We start from the raw sequence: 20,913 nt of genomic DNA, 5'->3' as shown, positions 1-20,913 counted from the left end.
GAATCTAAAACAGACTCATCTCTGCTTCCTGACTGGGCCCGCAAGTGATCAGCCACTTCCTGCCACCATACCTTTCCCTCCAGAACTTTATAAACCAAAATAAATTCTTCTTCCCCAGTCCACAGAAAGATCCCATGGTATATTCGAAGACCATGAGCTAAAGAGAAGTCTCCAAAAAGAACACATTTAAGGGAAATGTTGTACAAAGCAGAAAACCAATCATGGTCACCGTAAGTAATGGCAACAGAGTGAGAAGGTTGATGGAAGCACAAAGGTCTGGACCCAGTGTGAACTGCTTACTTCCTAAATCAATCCTTGCTGCCCCTCGGTCCTTTGCCATCTTCCCTTAACCCTAGCACTGCGCAAATAAGCTTGTTCTTTCTCCTTGCACTGGCCTCGACTTTGATAAGGTTGTCCCTGTGACAAACGATTGGCTACAGATGGATCTTTGAGACCCAGCACACACAATCCATGATCAGAGACACGTTCCTACGTGTATCAGCATGGCCTGAGCTTTCTCCATCAGAGCGTGGGGGAAGCAGTTTCTGAAGTGCTTTGGATAAAGAAAGTAAAAGACCACACAGAGAGGAGCATTTTTCAGCATTTCAAAAGAAAATCTAGGTCTACTTCAAACCCCATTTGGAAACTCCCAAAAACACAAAGCCAATCCATAAACCATGCACAAGAGCAAGCCAAACCATAGTCATAAATAACAGACTGCCATCAGATACCATGGAGGGAACCGACAACCCACAGATAAGAGGCTCGACTTCTCTCTTATCTCGGTTCCTGAGAACTGTTTGAACAAGATAAACTGAAAGTTTTCATTTCTGACTCCAAGAAGTATACCAAAACTATGTCAAGAATAAAACTTAAGGATTCTGTGAAGATGTTTTCTCTTTTTATTAGCATTTATTAATAAGTTTCATTTTATAATCATATATTAATAGGTTTCATTATGACATTTAATACATGTAAATAAGTCTTTGATCATCTTTAAGACTTATCCTGCTCTTTCCTCCCACTGTTCCCCTTAGCGCACCTCCAACACTTTCAACTGCTTTTGATTATCTCTATTATTTTTTAATTATTATTATTATTTAATAACAACTTTCTGAGTCTGTTTAATCATACATATACATACATATATATGCACATACATACACAAATACACATATATAGGCTGACCATTTTGGCACTGGATAACTAAACGGGGCTCATTCCTGAGAAAACCAATTCTCGCTCTCTGAGCAGTCATCAATTGCCTGTAACTCTTTACCCAGGGTGGAGCCTTCAGAGATGTCCTCCTTCTACGTTGGCATTGTGTTGTCATTCAAGTGTTGCTTAGGTTACTGTAATCAATACAGTTATGCTTTTCTTCATTTAAATAGAGCCATGCCTCAAGATACAGTTCCACTAGAAACACTGGGGGGGGGCATTTTTAGGAGAAGTAATTTTGAAAACAATTACATCAAACAAGTTCATTTCAAGCCTATGGAAATGATGTTTTTAGATATTCTAAGTCATTGAAGAACAATTTATGTTTTAAAAAAATCTTTTCTTTTTAAATTTTGTGTAGCTTCTAAGTCACCTAGGAGTTTTGCGGAAATTCTCATTAACGAAACTGAAAAGAAAAGAAGATCACATCTGAGAACTTATTTTCCCAAGGTTACTGATCAATCTATGGCAAAAGGATACCTAACTAGGACACTTATTCTTGATTCTCAAGTCTTATTCTTGGACCAACAACAGTGGAACTAACAGAACCACAAATGGAATTTAAATCTTAATTACAAAATTTGCATAAGTCTAGTAGAGAAGAGAAAATAGTTTCCAAAGAATTTACTTTACAGGCTTTAATAAATCTGAGGCTATAAATCTAAGTCGAATATAAAATCAAGAATATTCCAGAGAACTAAGTACTTTGGAAAGGGAGTTCTCCCAGGCCCTGCAATGGGAACCTGCACAGCCAAGAGGTATTATGCCTCTGGACTGTAAATGCAGATATGAGTGCATTTTTGACATTATAATAGAAAAAATAAAACATGCATTAGAAGGATAGAATAGCACTGCAGAAAATTCAACAAGCATTGTGTTTTTCGTCTAACATTGCCTCCATGCAACCTCAAACACCAATGTAAATAATGGGATTTCACATTCGTACTCTTGGGATAGTCTTTGAAGCTAGGGGTAAATTTCAAAATCCATCAACTGCTAAAAAGGAAACAAACACACATTATGCAAATGCCATTATACATCAGACTCTATAAGAAGAGGCCAGTCTGTGTTGGCACCAAGTGCCCTTCCTTCTGTCAGATAACAATCAAAATAGTTGTGATCACAAAAATAATAATCAGTCAGGATTTTGTGTCACTGAGAAAATGTGTCAACCAACTTACAAACTTAAATGCTGTTGGATATCCCTTTCATGATGAATTTGAACAGATTAATTTAGAGGAAGATTGAAAGGGCATGTATTAGCTGGTCGAAATGTCCTACAAATCATGTCCATTGGAAACACAAATGAAAATCTGTGCATGCAACAGCCTTTTTATATTTGTTCTGGAACAGGGCAAAGACTTAAGAACTAGTATTCCTGAGTGTTCTGCTTGTAAGAGGTGAGCCTTGGGAAACCCATGGGCAGGCTGGCCAAGCTGAAAGCAGTCTCTAGAACAAGGAGGGTCAATGATAACCACGAAAGAAGAATCACACTTATGGAGCTTCTCCAAGTTTATCAGTCGTCTAAGGGATAATCTATTTCATCATCTTTGTTTCTTCTACAGTCAGCATATTTATTAGGTTTGACATTTGTTTATCTGTTTCTCATAACTTTCCTCTGAGTGACTACAAACCTGTCTTCTCTTTCTTTCATCCTCCCATTCTCCATACTGGAGCCAGATCCTTTCGGCTGCATTCAGTTTCACTAGTGTGTCTCCCTTCTCAAAACAGTCATTATGTCCTTGCTCTCCAAAACAGTTTTACCCACTAACCAGTCTGTGTAAAGGATTTAAAGCCAAAAGAAATAAAACTCGTCTTCATCATCTGGGCTGGTAAGTTGGTTAGTCTGCTTGAGTAAGATACATCCACAATGCATGAAGCATAAACCCTACTAACCTTACCTCACCCTCCAATTCCCTCTCCCACTATTTGATCATTGTATAATTTACATTTTCTCCTTGTCCTTAACATTCAGATGGACAGAACCACACACAGGCTTGCCAGTTTCCATGTTCTGCTTGCTCCAAGTATGGTCCCCATTTTTCCTTGCTGTTCATTCCCTTCGATGCCACAAAGGGTACAAAACCTTCTGTTTCGCTGCTCTCCCTCTGATTCTTCCGTTAATGTTGTAGGAGCTGTGGGCTGCATTCCTGCTATCCAGCTCTGCCGCCTGGCTAGCTTATGCCCCGAAATAACAACACACAAATTGTATTCATTTAAACACTGCTTGGCCCATTATATCTAGCCTCTTCTAGGCTAATTCTCGCACCTGGACTAGCCCATTTCTAATAATGTGTGTAGCACCCCAAGGTGCACTTACCGGGAAAGATTCAGCATGTCTGACCTGGCGGCTTGCTTCATCGCGTCTGCCCCAGAGAGGAGGGCTATTGAGTCTGAGCTCACTTCCTCTTCCTCCCAGCATTCTGTTCTGTTTACTCCACCCACTTATGTTTTAACCTATGAGGCCAAGCAGTTTCTTTATTAATTAACCAATGACCTTCCTCCATCACGTTAATTCACTGAGCTCCAAACTATCACCTTCAGCTGTCTACTATACTGTTCTTCTCTTTGACGGTGTCTCATCCTTTAAAGAGGAATTTCCAAAGCAGAGTATAAACACCCAAACGAAAAGAAAAGTTCATAGAATGATGGAAAAATATTAGTTTCCCATCTCTGTTTGGCTAAGAAACAGCAGAGAACTGAGCAGAAGACAGGATTTATATAGCTTTTCTTGGGATGGTGGGGTGATGGCTGAGCTTTCCAGGGCGAAGGTTTCCAGAGTGGGGGTTAGTGAGATTTCAAGTTTAGAGTTTGGGATTTTACTCTGTAGGGCAGGGGCTGGGTTCAACCTTTAGGGTGGAACCTGGCAGTAGGAGGTCCTCAGGGGAGGGGCCTGGCCACTCATGTACCAGATTTATATGTTGTTATTAATTAAAGTTTTCAAACACACATACTTCAATTTTATAAAAAGAAAAAATTTTTGAAGCTTTTTTTATCATTTCTGTGAAAACAATTTTCAAAAAAGTAATAATAATATGCTAATTATAGCAATAAAAATTAAAAGGTTAAATGATTATTTTAGAGGTGACGATCATCAATATATCTCAGAGCTGTGTGGGCACTGATGTTTATTGCAGCATTTATTCATGAGGGCTAAGTTATAGAACCAGCCCAGGAGTCCAATGGGAAAGGATAGATGAGGAAAATGTGGGAAGGTGGATAGAACAATATGTGGAGGTATGGAAAGCTTTTCAACTATCAAGAAGAATAATAAAGGTATATTTTCTATGGGAAAATAGAAGCAACTGGAGGAAATTACAGTAAGCAAATTAAGCCAGTCTCTGAAAGACAAATACATGTTTTCTCTCATCTGTGATTCCTAGATTATACATAATCACATAATCATGTATATACATATGTACTGAATGAATGTTGAAGTCAGATTGTCTACGTAAACAAAGGCGAGCAGAGGAGGGCAGAACATGCTCAACATAAAATATACTGCAAGAAAAATTAAAAGAAAACGATAAAAGTGACTTTCAAATGATTAATAACAAATTAGGAGCTTCCTAAAGGAATGCGAGCTGATTAGAACATATGGAAACTAAATAGCTGGAGTCTGATACATAATAATATGCAAATTAGCAGTGTTATTTTCAAGTCAAAATATTGTAAGTATATCACCAGTATACATTTTTACTCTGCATTGTGAAGATGTTCTTTTCATGTATTTAAGATCTTCTGAATACAGGCACTGTGATCATTTGTCTTATATTTGTTCACATAACTTCTATGTGCTGTACCTATTGAGCATAAGAAAAGTTTGCTGCCAAGTAACACTGGGACAAAATAATATTAGAAAAAAATTCAATAAAAGATCTTTGTAAATGAAGGGAAAAATTGAAAAATAAAGATAAGAATCAATTAATGGTTCTCCTAAAGACTGTTTGTTTGGTCCTTTGCTGTGGAATATTCCTTTGCACTGTCTGAATATATGTCACTTGTCTATTAAACCAATAAAATAATTGGTTTAGTAAAGAAGCTGATTGGCCAATAGCTGGGTAGGGAGAAATTGGGCAGAAGAGCCAGACTAGGAAAATGCTGGGAGGAAGTAGAGTAGATTCAGAAGAGTCACCAGCAGACGCAGGAGAAACAAAATAGGCATGCTGTGCTGAGAGAAGATAGCAAGCCACATGACAAAACATAGATAAGAAATACAGACTAATTTAATATAAGAGTTAACTAGTAAAAAGCCTGAGCTATTGGTCAAGCATTTGTAGCTAATATTGAGTCTCAGTGTCAGTTATTTGAGAGCGGCTGCTGAAAGACAGGAAATCTCTGTCTACAGTCCTTATCTTCTTTGGAGGCTCTTGAGTCACATACAGGGCTTCACACAGACAGGCCAATGACTCTAGGATGGAGATGCAGCTCCAGCCCCAATTCTTTTTGTTCTTGTCATGTATCTTTTTCACTCAAACACAACTGAATGTTGTGTCTATCAAAACCAATGATAGACTGAGGAGATTTGGGGTAGACCATAAAATTATCATATCACTATATGCTTTATAAATGCCAAAGAAAATGTAGAAGACATTAATCATGGTGATACTGCTCATAAGACTTCCAGCATAAGAGAAAGTAGCAAGGCTTGCAACTCTCCACTCCTATTTTACTTATATAACACGTATTCACAATTAACATTTTTCTTTCACACACACATATAGAAACCACTTTTTTTCTACGATCTACCAACCAATGTACCCTGTTGTCCATGAGGCTGTGGATGTGATGGCCACTAAAAGTAACTAGACACTGAACTGAAAGGTGGTTCTAGGTCTGACCAGAATGCAGACATGGCGAATTTAAACACATAGCTGAGGCTGCTGAGAAAACAGATTGAATTGAAAACACAGAGGAGCCCAACTGGAGAGGATCTCCTCATCTACAGTGTAGTTATTTTAAGGACCAAAAACAATGAAAACAAATGTACTGAAAATTGAGAACTCTATATTATGAATTTATCAAAAATAAAAGAGTCATTAACCACCAAGAGATATTAGTAGACCACAGCTCTTCTGAAATTTTTTCAAGTACCCGTGTTTTCTTTTTAAGGAAAAGCAATACAAGTTTTAATGAAACTATGAATTCAGATGTTGTAACAGAAGTAACATTGGATTCTTAGTCTTTTAGTAATAAAAGTGAACAACATTACTTTACCAAAAAATGCAATTTAAAATATATCAAAAGGAAATTTATAAAGAAGTGATGTTTAAAATGTCTAAGACCAGACAGACCATGCCAGATTGTCCAAATTATCAATATTTAACATCTTATGAGTAGAAATCTAGAATCTGGTATCCAGCTTCCTTTCCATGAAAAAATGGCCAGAGGTCTCAATCTAAACCACTCTTTAATCTAGCATGAATTCACTGATGACTTCCTTTTCTGTGGACTTTATCAAGATTCCATGGCCTAGAGGTTTGCTTTGGCATCCTAGTTGTGAACGGAAGTCCAATGAAAGAGTTCCTGACGATTGCGAGCTGTCTCCTACTGCTATAAAAGAGTCATATATTTAAAAATTTTAACTTTGTTTATTCAAAAATAAGTTTATTTTTACTACATGAGCATGGAGACCCTGTTGGAGCGTTGGCAATCCCCCAATACCCCAAGAATGTTATCCAAACTGCTGTATCTGTTGTGTGATTCTGAAACTCCCTTCTAACATTCTATTTTTCCTTTCTTTGTTATTTAAATAACTTTTTTCATTTATTTTACATACCAACCAGTTTCCCCTTCCCCCATCTCCTCCCGTCCCCTCCCCTTTTCTGCCTACTCCTTCCCCGTATCCATTCCTCCTCCATCTCCATTCAGAAAGGGACAGGACTCCCATGAGCTTGCACAAAGCATGGCGCATCACGTTGAGACAGAAACAGGTTACAAAAAGTCAGTTAAGCTCCAAGGAGGTCCTGCTCTCACTGTTAGAATCCTCACTAAGAGACAAGCTGCAGGATTGCAGAGGCCCTAGGTCAGTCCCATGCAGGCTCCCTGACTGTGGCAAGTTCAGGTCAGCTGTCTCTGTGGAATCCATGTTTTCTATGTAAACTATATTTCACAGTAATTTGTAGTTGACTGCATTTGGGTCTTTGTTTGTTTTTCTTATTTGTTTGTTTGGTTGATTAACATAGGATCTTGCCATATACTCAGGCTATCCTCTGATTGACTGCCCTCCTGCCTTAGCTCCCTGGATGCTGGGATAGGACATATGTGTTACCACAGCCATCAGCAAGATTTATTTTTATAAAAGAGCTCTAGTAGTAAATTAAGGACAAATGCAAGCTTTTTTTACCCAAAACTATTGTTTTGGAAGTCCGATAACACAATGGGTCTAAGCAACCACCAGCGTACACTAATATCTTCTTCGAAGACTTTTCTACTTCTCCACCATAATTCTGACCACTGTTTGCCTGGAGCTTCTCTGGCTGCCTCTCTCTATGTAGCGTGTGAATCTAGCACTTCCTTCTCTTCCCCTTACTCTGAGCATTCATTCTCTTGACTTCGCCATTTCTCTGAAGTTAATCCCACCATTTGTCCTACCCTGTTCTCTCTATCCCTGGTGTTCAAGTACAAATGCTATACCTCCACAACACAGCCCTCCAAATGCTTTTGCAATAATCCAAACCGCACACATACAAAAAAAACATCCTCACATAAAGAATTAAAAATTTGGAGATAACTGTCTTCAAACTCACTTCTTTATCCTTTCAATAAAATCTCATGGGTTCAATACATTCACACACACACACACACACACACACACTATTTATAATGATCTCACTTTCTTCTTTGCTTTCACTGCCACAAGCTAAGTCCATGTTGTCATTGTCCCCTCACATAGCATTGCTGGCGTGCTGGCTACAGCCTCCTCACTCTCCTTCCTGAGTCATTCTTTTCAGGCCGGAAGTACTAGTATTTATGGCACATCTTTTTTTATCAGGTGTATCCCTAACCAAAACTTTCAAGGATCTGTTTCCTACCACACCAAATCTTACGCCATTGCCTAGTTTTCAGGTCCCACACAGCCCCACCGTTCCCCTGAGGACACTTCCAGCTCAGTGATTTGTCTCCTCTTCCCATGCAATGTCCTCCTTTCTCATGACCTTTTCTTCCACGGATGCTCATTAGTAAAAGTCAAGTGCATCTCCTGTGCAAACGCTTCTCTAAGTTACACTTGTTTTCAATTATCTGTCTCTACTCTAATATCCCAAAGGTGCTGTTTCAGGCTCAACCATCTACTGTCATTTCTGCTACACTTGAAACTCTATCACCTTTTCATTGTGAATTCTAAACACAGTGTCATGCAAGCATTCAAACTGGGGCCTGCGAGTTGACATCAGCATACAAGCATTGGAAGACACCACAAAACAGCAGGAATGAATTTTCGCTGGGTTTTGGTAAGTACCTCTTCAACTGCAATGGAGAGAAATTCAAATACAAAGAATTATTTGGGAAAATGGAAAAAACAGCCACGCCACTGGGAAATGCAGGAGATATCTAGTAATGGCATCAGTTCGTGATCCCTTGGGCCTCTGAGTCTTGGTTCATTTTCCATGTCTGAGGAAAGATAACCACAGACAGCACATATCTGTCCTTGAGTCATGATTCAAAATGGAAAAAAGATGTTTCCTGTGGATGCCAAGGGTGCAAATGTTGCCGTGATTGGTTAGAAGCCCACTTCTAGTCCAATAGCTCCGTTACTATGTTGGAGTCTGTAACTGTCCAGTATGAATCAGACTCCTCTGTGGTAGTTACTTACAGTGCAGTGCTGCCTAAAAATAAGAAAACCTTAATTCTTATAAATGATAAAGGCTTCCATCCATTGCATCTGTTCTTAGAAATGGCTACTTCCCATGCATAATAAAACCACGCTGAAAGTATGTGGAAAAAATTCTATGTAAGATGTCACTGTGGTGTCTCTTCATCTTTGAACAAATTTTCATGTATCAAAGGGATCAAAGAGTTTGGAACAGGATTGAGGCGGGTGCAGGAGCCGTACAGCTTTTACCACTCTGCTACCATGATCAAATAAATTATGAATCCCGATGAAAGCAAGGCCCAGAGACTTCGGAGCAGCTTTCTCGGCTGGAGTTGCATGGTGATGAATAGCGCCCCTGTCCTTTTCTATACGTGTGCCTCATGTGCCCAAGAAAACTTTGGCTTCGTAAAAAAGCATTTTTCCTTGTTTAAAATCTTTCCTAAGATTACTAATGAAGCTGGAAGGAACATACAATGTGAACCTATCACATATGACTACTCAGGCATTGCAATATAAAGAATTAAAACAATGACCTGAAATTATCGCCAGTATCAAATTCCAAAGGTCTAGTTTTCTATCATTTTTCAAGGACAAAGCCTTGATTTCTTTTTGAAAGAAAAGTTTATAAGACAATATTAACCAAATACTTTAAACAAAATAAATTTATGGTATTTAAACTACTCAGGAAATGTTTTATCATAATTAGAATCTTAAATAAAATTTTATGGTATTTTCTATGTTTTTCCATAGTTCTCAATTTGATATACAGCTGGATGATGTCTGAACTAATATGAATGAGGAAAAAGCAAATAAATAAAAATATTTTCCTGAAAATTTTTCTTTTAAAATCCCAGAGGAAGTCATTCTGTCCTGCCAAACTTAAAATTGTAGTTTTCAGAGTTGAACTGACATCTTTAAAAATATTAACATTTCTTTGTGTTTTCCTATTTACAGTTCGATCCGGGATCTAATTGGACTTCCTGTTAAAATGCAAGCAATAACCTCAGCTGCCTTAAATCAGTGTCTCTCCCACCCCACCCCCTGTGTTCATAGTATTTCTAAGAGGCAGCTCATCTCTGACTCTGTTCATCTAAGCTCAACTTTCCGTCACTAGGATCAGTAGTTCTGGGAGGCACTGGAGTCAAAGACTGATGCTAATGTTTAAACAGCAGTCCCCTTGGTGTGACTGAATTCAAGCATGCAGCGGTGAGCAAGCACTTCTCCGTTCTAGATTCAAAGATTACTCCATGACCTTATGACCGCTATCCTTAAGAGGCAAAGCCTTACCGGCCACACTGAAAAAAGGTCTGTTTTATGGCACGTGGTTTCCTTTCTGTGTTTGGGTTAGGTGATGGCCATGAATCTCACTGTGAAATGTCACTCCTGCATCCTGGGGAGGATGTGGTGATTGGTACCTATAGAAGGAAGATACAAAACTTCTCCCAGCTAAAACGGCATCACCAATAAAAACAAATTACTTATAAAAAGTAGTACAGTGAGAAATAGATATGTTGTTTGGTTAATAAAGTTCAGCATGCTAGTCTATTCATAAATAATCCACTATCAGTAGAGTTTATCCACAGGATTTGGAAGAGTTAAAAAGATAATATTAGTGTAATGACCATACCCTTCCGTTCCAAGCAGCAATCTATTATTTTAAAATTTTTTACTCTGGCATCTGCGTTCAATTCAAACACACTCAATTTTTTCTCATGGCTGGACTCCATCCTCTTCTGAACAAACTCACTCAATTAGGAGTTTTCAGCTGGGTAGGAAGTTTTTAAGAGATAAATGTCTAGGGCTAACAAACAGCTAGCCCTGGACAATGGAAACGTGCTCCGTAGACCTGAGCCATCTGGCACGTAGCCTTTCGGCTTCATTCTCTCCCCTTTTCCCTGCGCAGCCCACCAGCTCTCAGGCTGAACCATTCCCAGGATGTTATCTTGCCTCCCCAGCCCTGTGACTCCTCGTCTAATTTATGCTTCTCTGGGTAGCAACGTGCAGAGGCTTTGTCATCAGCCTTGCTCGCCCAGCAAAGCTAACTGCTGTCTGCTAGGCATTTGGTTAGCACATTGTGTACACATAATAAGATGTTGTTCCCTCTACACAGATGCATGAGGCTAAAAAAATAGCATTATCATAACATCTTCCAGCTTAGCTATTCTGAGGCTGCTGCACCCCCATATCACAAAGCCTTGCTATTTATACCATCATGCATATGGAAGCCCCAGTCCTCCTGTGAGATGTCAGTCCAATGTGCGCAGAGACAAAATTATAGGCCCCAAACTTAAACCTACACTCATCCGGGCGGCTTATCTTTGCTGAACACAAGCCAAGTTTATTAATAATTTTTAAGTCAGAAAGAAACAAAAACCATTTTAATTTGATAAAGGATAATAAAGCAACATGAACCAGAAAAATAGCCAAAGTCATGCAGAAGACGAACCTTCTGGCCCATAGGAGATAGGGAAGAGAGCCAAGCGCTGCATGTGCTGGCCCTGGCTGGGCTATAACTTACATGTAAGGATGATGTGTTCCTCTTCGGGGTCTCATTATTCACAGAGGCATCATGTGATGGTGCATCTTTATTGGCACAGAAACTTCCAACAGGATCTTAACATAATCTCTAGGAAAAGGAGAACAAAAACACTTGGGCTTGACTTTACAGATCACACGAAGAATTTCTTCTCCAAATGAATTTGGTCCAGTGTGAAGACCTCTGTTTTTAGTAGCTTAACATGGAAGAAATATCATGCCTATCTTCCCAGAAAGTGTGAGACACTCGTACATACTGTTACCTCAGCTAGCAAAGGCAGAGATGGCAGTCTGCCGGGAAGTAGTTGGTGTGTACTGATTCCATCCAAGTACTACTCAGGTGGGGTCACTGTGCAAGGCCTTTATGAATGTGGTAGCAGGGGCTTGGAGGTGAGATGAACACTCTCTAGTTGGAGTCTAAGCTCTGCTCACCTTAAAGTTGCCCTTCTCCTGCGGACGGCCTTCAGAAAATCAGGGCAGGAGGAAGACACACAAGATTCTGGTTCTTCAATCAAAATACAGGGATGTGGAACAGTCCCAACTGATGACATCCGTGTAACAACTCCTGCGCCAAAGGTTCAGGGACCACTGTAGAAAAGGGAGAGAAAAGGTTGCATGAGCCAGAGGATCAGGGAGGTTGCTATGGCGTTGCATCTCCTGGAAATGTCAGAAACTTCACCCTTAAGGTCTCACCAACGTGGCTACCTAAACCTGAGCTGAACAAAGACAACAACAATAGACATGCTAAGGCAGACAGGGAAAAGTCTAAGTGATCCAACTTTACACAAAGAATGGCAGGCAACTAAAGGATGCTGAGGGCAGGAGAAATAGCCTTCCCCAGAGAAGAGCACACCAATTGGTTATCCAATACTGAAAACATACATGCAAGTAGCATTATACAGAGTGAGTACATGGTTTGGGAACATATATAAATATGTTTATGTGTATAACAACAATTAAATTTTTAGAAAGCCAAGAATCTGAAAGAGAACGATGAGAGGGTTATGGGAGGACCTGGAGAGGGGAAAGGCGAGGGAAACTGATGTAATTATATGATAATCTGGAAAAATAAAAGAAACTATTTTTTTAAAAGATTCTGTTTCTAGGCTCTATATGTGACTTACTTTCTATTGTACAAACCTCATAGGGTTGTTGTCAAAAGCAGAAATAAACTGAAGAAGCTAAAATACATTACATATAAATGAAACTGCCCACAGGAGAAGGTGACAGTCAGACAGGCCTAGCCTTCCTCTGGCTTCTTGCCACTGTCACAAATGACCTAACACCTCTTCTGGCCCCATGCTCTACTTCTGAACCTATACTCCTGGGGGCACATATGATAATGAAGAGACATGCATCTATAGCCATGACCCACAGACTCCAAGTCCCCCAGTGGAAGCTACTTCCATGGTTCTGAGACACTAGAAGAAAGACTGCCACTCAGAAGGACACAAGGTCACTATTTCACTCTTCAGCCAAAGCCTGTGCTAGAAGGAATTGCCACTGCCACTTCTGGGAAGAAGATGAGACACCGGTCTGATAGGGACGCCAGGAAGTAGGCCTTGTTGCTGGCCTATCAGCCTGTGTAGCATCATTCCACGTCAGAGCTAATTTTCAGTCATTTTTCTCCCTTTAGCTAAGAGTTCCTCAGGATTTCTTTGGAAAGACAGAACCAGGCCTCCTTCTTTGATTATAAAGAAAACTCATCAGTGTTAGGCTATCATAGGCTATCAAAATGGGAAAATGCAGTGTGTGTGTCTTTGGTTGAGTGAAACAGGCAATTGCCCTTTGCCCTGGTAAAGAACTGGGCTCCCGGAATTTGGAAACGCTAGATTTTTTTGTTAAGTCATAAACTGTATTACACTGTGCTTCATCCACAATGCTTATCTCCTCCCAGTCCCCTTAACTTCTTGCAGAATGAGGAAGCAAACAAATTTATCCTTGAAATAAGTAGATCTCAAACTTTGTTGTAAATTAGAATCACGTGGACACTTTCAAAACCCCCCAATCAAGCTTTATCCCAGATCAATTTTACCCGAAACTCTAGAATGTGTGACAGAGACCTGTGGAGTCTTTAGAGCCTGATGGGGAGGGATGTGGCGGGCTTCTAGACCGACAAAGGAAGAACGACCACCACATCAGGATTCCACTCAGATCACGCTTTACTGGAGTGCCCTTGATTGATGGGGAGCAGAAAAGGAGGGGGCAGGAAAATGAGGGACAGGGAGCGGAGGGGCAGGGAGCGAAGGAGAGAGACAGCAGGAAGCGAAGGGCAGGGGCGCACTTAGGCAGCCGCTTACATAGGGAATTGGCACACGGGTTGCCCTGCGATTGGCTGCCACCAACAGCTGACACCAGACCGCATCGGGATAGGTTCAAGGATCCTCATCCACCGCGCATGCGGGAAGCGGGGACACGCAGCTCTCAAAGCCATAGCCAAATATGGAGTTGTTTGTAACCAACAAGACAGGATGTCGGCACCATCTTGTAATGGCGATCCTGTCCGGCTCACTACAGAGGGAGGGTCAAGAAGGAGCACGGATGGAGGGCCACTGCCTGAAGCACACAGAAGCCTCTATGGCCTGTCTCATTTTGAACCCAGGAATTACGACTTGAAAATAAGAGTAAAAATGCATTTAACAGTCCTCAACATTGGCTTAGTTTCTCTACATTCTTCTTACTACCTCACTTACACGGTTTGCTAGGTGCTAGCACTGATCTTAAGCATCTTGCTGAGGACTATCTTTTATGGTACTTGGAGGCATCAAGTAAGCTTTCAAAGGAGGGAAGCAACCAATAATACTACCCAGTTATGACACCTGTGAGCTACACAACAACCAGAATGCCATGAAAACCCAATGGTGTTATCCATAAACCCTTGAATTGAGTGGTTCTCTACCTGTGGGCCATGACCCCTTTCACAGGGGTTACCTAAGACTGTCGGAAAACACAGATATTCACATTATAATTCGTAACAATAGCAAAATTACAGGTATGAAGCAGCAACAAAAATAATTTTATGGTTGGAGGTGTATCCACACATGAGGAACTGTACGAAAGGGTTGAAACACTAGGAAGGTTGAGAACTATTTCTCTAAATTGGATTTAAGACCTGCTCAACAAGAGGGAAGTTATGCTGAGTACTGAAAACCCAGGGGCCATGAAGTCATGGATCTTGGAGGAGGAGCCACAGCTCCACTTTATGAACCAGCGTAATACCTGTGCAGCATAATCCCTAGCTACGGATAAGTATCTTAGTCACCCCTCCTCAAAGAAACTTCTCTTTACCACAGATGGAAACCATTACAGAGAACCACAACCAACCAGAATGCAGAGCTATGCTGCCCCGTCCCAACTGATTCACCCACAACACAGCTCCCTCGCCTAAGGCTCAGGGAACGTTGCAGAAGAGGGCATGGGATGATTGTGAGAGCCAAAGGATCAGGGAGTTTGCTGTGAGATTGTGTCTCCTGGGAGTGTCAGAAGCTCTCACCAATATGGCGGCCTAAACATGAGCTGAACAAGGACAACAGTAGACGGGCTAATATGGGTAGGGGATATTTCATGGGGTCTCAAAAGCAATGAAGGAATGCTGAGATCTCGAGAAACAGTCTTCTGCAGGGAAGAGCACATTACTTGATTACCCAATACCAAATGGTCATGCATATATATTCATATACATGCAACTAGAATAGTAATTAGTTATTTTAAAGTCCATTAACTTGAAAGAGAGCAAGGAGGATCTATGAGAGAGTTTGAAATAAGGAAAGGCATAGTGGTTTGAAAGAAAGTGGCCCTCAAATGGAGTGGTACTATCAGGAGGTGTGGCTTTGTTGGAATAGATGTGCCCTTACTGAAGGAAGTGTGTCACTGTGGAGGTGGCCTTTGAGGTCTCCTATATTCAAACTACACCCACTGGGACAACACAACCCTCTTCCTGCTGCCTGCAGATCAAGATGTAGAGCTCCCAGCTTCTTCTCCAGCACCGTGTCTGTCTGCATGCTACCGTGTCCTACCATGATGATAATGCACTAACCCTCTGAATCAAATGTTTTCCTTTACAGAAGTTGTCCATTGTGTCTCTAGCTAAGAAAAAAAGGAGGGGGGAATGACGCAAGTATATTAATCTCAAGAAAAAAGGAAATAAACGCTCTGTACATTTTATTAAACAAAATAATGCTTTCAAGAAGACACAACACATTTTCCAAATTAAACTACAATTCACATAGAACTGATTATTACAAACAGGGACTTCCTGATTTAGTTCCATGTAAGTGTTGTTTTACTTGTGTACTATTTATTAAATATGGCTTTATTTGTCCTTGTACATCCAGTTCATATAAAGGGACAGTACCATTGCTTTTATCTTATTTTTTTCATGGTGTTTTCTTCACATTGCTTTAAAAAATATCTTATATACCTACTTACTTTAAGAGTAAGCAGGAAACATTTCCATCCTTTGTACCTTATTTAGCTGGCATAGGTGAATTGCAATATGGAATTTTCACATTCTGATTTTCATGCAAAGAGATGAACAATTTTTTTGGTAGGGGGTATATATTATATCCTCCCCCACATGCACACTCAAAGCCCACTAGGCATCAAAAGTGTAGCTTTTTTCTCTCTCTCTAAAAGCACACAATGCCAATAATTGCTTGTCTTATTTGGCTATTATGAATTGCAGAGAAGATTTCAAAAAACACATCTGTCAATTCTCATGGAAAAATAAGGAAGAAGGGACCATCTAAGGTAAACAGACCAAGCTATTATCAGGAACAATAGGAATTCACAGTATCTAAAATTGCACATCAGGTTAAAATGTCCTGGCTCTGTGGAAATCAGAAGCAGAACAAGAAGAATCCAATTAGTGTATTTGAATCCTATCTGAAATAGCCTCCTTCCTGCCTAGTTATATGTAATTTTTCAGGGTAAATACTAAAATAAGCATGTTTCCTTCTCAGCGGCACATCTTTTGTTAGGATTCATTTGAGGCAAAAAAAAAAAATGTGCCTAAGAAATGAATGCCATCTTCTCCTGCAAAGAGCAAGTCAAACAAAGCCGAGGAGAAAAAAAGATTCTCATTCACCTGGTGCTGTTTCATATCAGAATTACTCATGGTTCCTGGCCCCGGCTGCGCCACCAGCTGAATTTTAGGCTAGCTTTAAGGCTACAGTGATGGTGGGTTGAAAGCCAAACAAGTCCCTCGGGGGTCAACAAACTGTCAAAATCGTATCTCCTTCCTGGGCCACCTCCTAAATACTCCAGGATTATGTCTAGAAGTATGAGGGCCACACTGATACCTTACAAAAAGGGTAATGCCATTTACCGAAGGAGATTAACAGTCTGAGGCGGCAGAGAAGAGCTGTAAAGATGCTGAGCTTAGTTACCCGCATGCTGCTCTTCAGATTTCAGAACTAGGAATCGCAGGGTACCACCACCAACACATGGAGAGAAGCAGTAATTTCTACACAATTTCAGCTTGGGCAAGTCACCTGGTCTCTAAAGAGCCCACTCTTTTCCACTTAATATTTTGGAATTCTCTATCCTTCCAATAGGTCACTGTGCTTTGACTCTAGAGACCTGTGAGGTCACTGAGCTCAGACCCCACAGATGACAGCACAGCAACACAATAATGCCATCTAAAACAGACGGATGTTTGTCTGTTTTCTAAGGTACCCAAGTGTTTGCAGATACTCGTGGTAATGTTGTCTGGCTCAGAACTGCCCTCATTGGTTGAAAATCTTCCTTGTACAAGCGATGTTTATTCTTCCTGTGTTCTCAGAGAATAGTGGAAAATAGTGTGTCATTACATGGAATGAGATAATTTGTGAATGGAATCACAACCAATTAAAGTGTGAAAAGTTGTTTTTGTATCAATCCAACAGGCTCATACAAATCTTTTCTCTATTTTTATATTTGGTATTATGTTTACATTATACTCAGTATTGGATCACTGTAGACAATTAGGTAAAAACATAAATTTTAGCTAGCTTTAAATAAACATGCGGGATTTATTATTGGTGTTAACACATTTATTGTTATTGTAGACCAAAGACACATTGTGAAGCAGTGAAACAGGTCCCTGGCAATGCCAAGGCATGTGTGGGCAGTATGTATATATCAGGTTTCATGGTCTGAGTTGATGAGGATGACTGACCAGGTCTCTTCCTCAAGTAGCAGGTTCCCTGAGATCCAAAGTTGGATCGCTGGATTCAGAGTCCAAAGCGGTAACCATTAAACCATGGGAGCTGGTACAAAAGACACATTGTCCAGAACTCCAATTCATTTAACATTTCCTAAAATCATGACAATGAAAACCTTTTGTGTTTGTTGTTTTTTGTTTGCTTGTTTATTTTATGTGTTGAAGATTAAAGCTAAGATCTTGTGCATCCTAAGCAAGTGGGGCAACTGGCCTCTAGCCGTCACTTAGAATTGTTTGCTTGTTTGCCTGTCTGTTCCCTGAGACTTCACACTCTGCGGGCTAGGCTGGCCTGAAAATCACTTGTTAGCCCAAGTGGACCTGGCATGTCAGTTTTTCTGCATTGGCCTTTTAGTTCTGGGAGTGTTGGCATTGGTCATCGTGTAGCCCCCTTCTTTCAAATGTTTGAATTAATCACTTACAGGAGCAGTGTTACAAGAGCCATGTGTGGCGGCAAGGGTGGGTTGCTCCGTGCTTCCTCTTCATTCTGTCTCATGGCATTTTGAATGGGCTCTCCCTGAATCTCAAGCAGTAGAACCTTCCAAGCTATATTTTTAAGGGGGAAAGTACCTTAAACTCACATAGTGTCTCTTGTCCAAGTGTGAGGAAAATGTCTTCTATGGTAGATCTGAAGCATGCACAGAAATATCACGAGCTTTGTCTTACTAATATCCACTGAAGACCTCCTCTTCTCAGCCACAGTTTTCCCATGAAGCTGAACATCCATAATTTTGAGTGTGATGTATCTTCTAATTTAAACTAATTAAAATCAATTAGTTCTTTCCATGTATCTGACTTTTTCAAACTTGAGTTTACAAAGCAAAAATGCAGACGTTGTCCCTTCCAAGTCAGAGATGCTTTTCCTTGTAAAAGTTGCCTTGGTCACGGTGTCTCTTCACAGCAATAGAAACCCTAACTAAGATACTGCCTGTACCTCAGTTTTCTCATCTATGTGGCAGAACTAGTGAGTCTCGTACCAGGGTTATGGAGAGAATGGAATGAAAGAACTCATGCAGAATGCTGCAAGAATTCCTGCAGACACTGGATGGTAATTGTTACTGTCACTGATGTAGTAAGTAAAAAGACTATCTTCCACACTCAGAATGCAGCCCCTGTCTTCAAGTATCAATTAATCCAGTAGAAAGGCAAGCACCAAGGGAAAGATACAGAAATGCATCCACTAGTCAATGAAATGTAATAATTCTCTAAGGCTCTCTTTTGAGTTATGAACCCATGTAGTTCACCAGGGTCTAGCTATGGCCTTCTTCAATTCTGTGGTCCTTACAATCTCCATTGAAAGAATTCAGAGGAGAAAAAGAAAAGCAAAACAGAACATATGAAGGGTGTATTATCCAGTAGAGTAGATGTTGCCTAGGAATGAGAGAAAAAAGAGTTAAAGAGTCCATAGAGCCTACCTATGTTTTCAGTAAGCTCTGGACTGTTTCTAAACTCTTCTGAACAGTCAGCTTTTCCTGGGGGGACATTTTCCTACCTGGATGATTGACAGGCCCATTAGGGTTAACTGCTAAGGAGAGGACAAGGGTGTGCTGTTAACCAGACAGCCTCTAATTGGTTGTTACCTCAAGGAGGGCAGTTCAGAGTGTCTCACCCAGGACCAAAGATGACATTCAAATCTGCCAACCTGTCATCAGAGTCCTGCAGCTTCACTTCCTGGTTGTACAAATCGCTAGCGATGATGGAGGGATCTACCTCTTGGAACCTCCACAACTACTAATTCTTAACTAGCCACCAATCGTGGGCGATTGCCTCTTTATCTGAACTCTCCAGATGAGTTTCTGAGCTGCATCTCTCACATGAAATGCTCAGCAGTGAATTCCTATATTCAGCTGGCCAACAAGTGTTTGTTTTTCCTTTCCCTGTTTTTCAGGAAACAATCTCTCTTTCTACCTATCCATTTAGGTAGACAACTCAACAGTTTTGCTTCCTTTCCCCTTCCATCTTAGACAGTCTAGCCTAAATCCTGCTTATTTTTTAAAAAAAAACACACTTCACACATTTCCACTTCTCTTCACTTATACTGATAAACGCTTGGCGAGACACCATTATCTTCCTGAGATTACTATAATAACATTCTAATGAGTAGAAGGATAGGGAGATGGTGTTGCAATCTAGACATTATGCCTACAGTCCCCAAATTTTTCCTAATAGAAGTTTCTAGTGAGATAAGTGTTTTACAGAAGCAACTTTTGGTTTTGGTATGATTTGTTTAATCAATTAAAGGATATTTTATACTCTTGAAGAAATTCGTTGTGTATTGCTTTTTTATTTCTTTTAGTCCAGGTTGACTTAACATTAGTACATAGCAGAAAATCACCTTGAACTTCTGATCCTTCTTTCCCTACCCTGGAGTGCTGAGAGGACAGACACACTTGTCTACGCCCAGAACATCATTTACTAGACAAGCACCCCACCAACCGAGCCACATACCTGTCCTCATTACATGTTTTTCAAATCATTTGGTACAGAAGAAAACATGAAGAGTATATTTATAGTTCATTTGGTGAATTCCAATTATTTTATAATAACGTGGGCATTCTTGAATTAACACATATGATAATCACCTGATTTTGGTTATTGCGATTAAAGAAGATCTGCCTTTGCAAATGACCCCAGGAGCCCTGTATTGAGTCACTTTAAAAAGAGACTTCTTGTTCCTGGAAAACTACCACAAAATCACTGAAAATGGTGTGCTTTGTCCCAGTAGAAATTGTGTAGTAATGTGATCCTCAGAGATAGTGGTTGTTTTGCGGGCATTGAGATACAGGACTGAAAGAAAAGTAAACAATCAAATACACTGGAAAAATAAAGTGTTTCTTAAGAGTAACCTTGTAAAAAATAGACTCATATTTTATTGTGTTTCTTGAAATTATAGCTGTCTTGCACATTCATTTCTTCTTTCAACAAAATCAAAAAATGAGAAGTGAATTAAATGTAAGAAAACATACAAAGAATGACATTTTGTTTTAATAGAGTTAGGTTAGTTGACTATTGCCAAGGATTTCAATGGTTCTGTCATGTAATGTTTTTACCATTGTACACTTCTACTGGCTAAAGGTTGGGACTTCTAATTTATTTTTAGGCTTAGCCTTTAACTATACTCCAATACCAATCTTTTAAGGCTGGAATT

This window comes from Microtus pennsylvanicus, chromosome 6 (genome assembly GCF_037038515.1).
Source record: "Microtus pennsylvanicus isolate mMicPen1 chromosome 6, mMicPen1.hap1, whole genome shotgun sequence".
Lineage (NCBI taxonomy): Eukaryota > Metazoa > Chordata > Mammalia > Rodentia > Cricetidae > Microtus > Microtus pennsylvanicus.
This window is presented reverse-complemented; position numbering follows the sequence as displayed.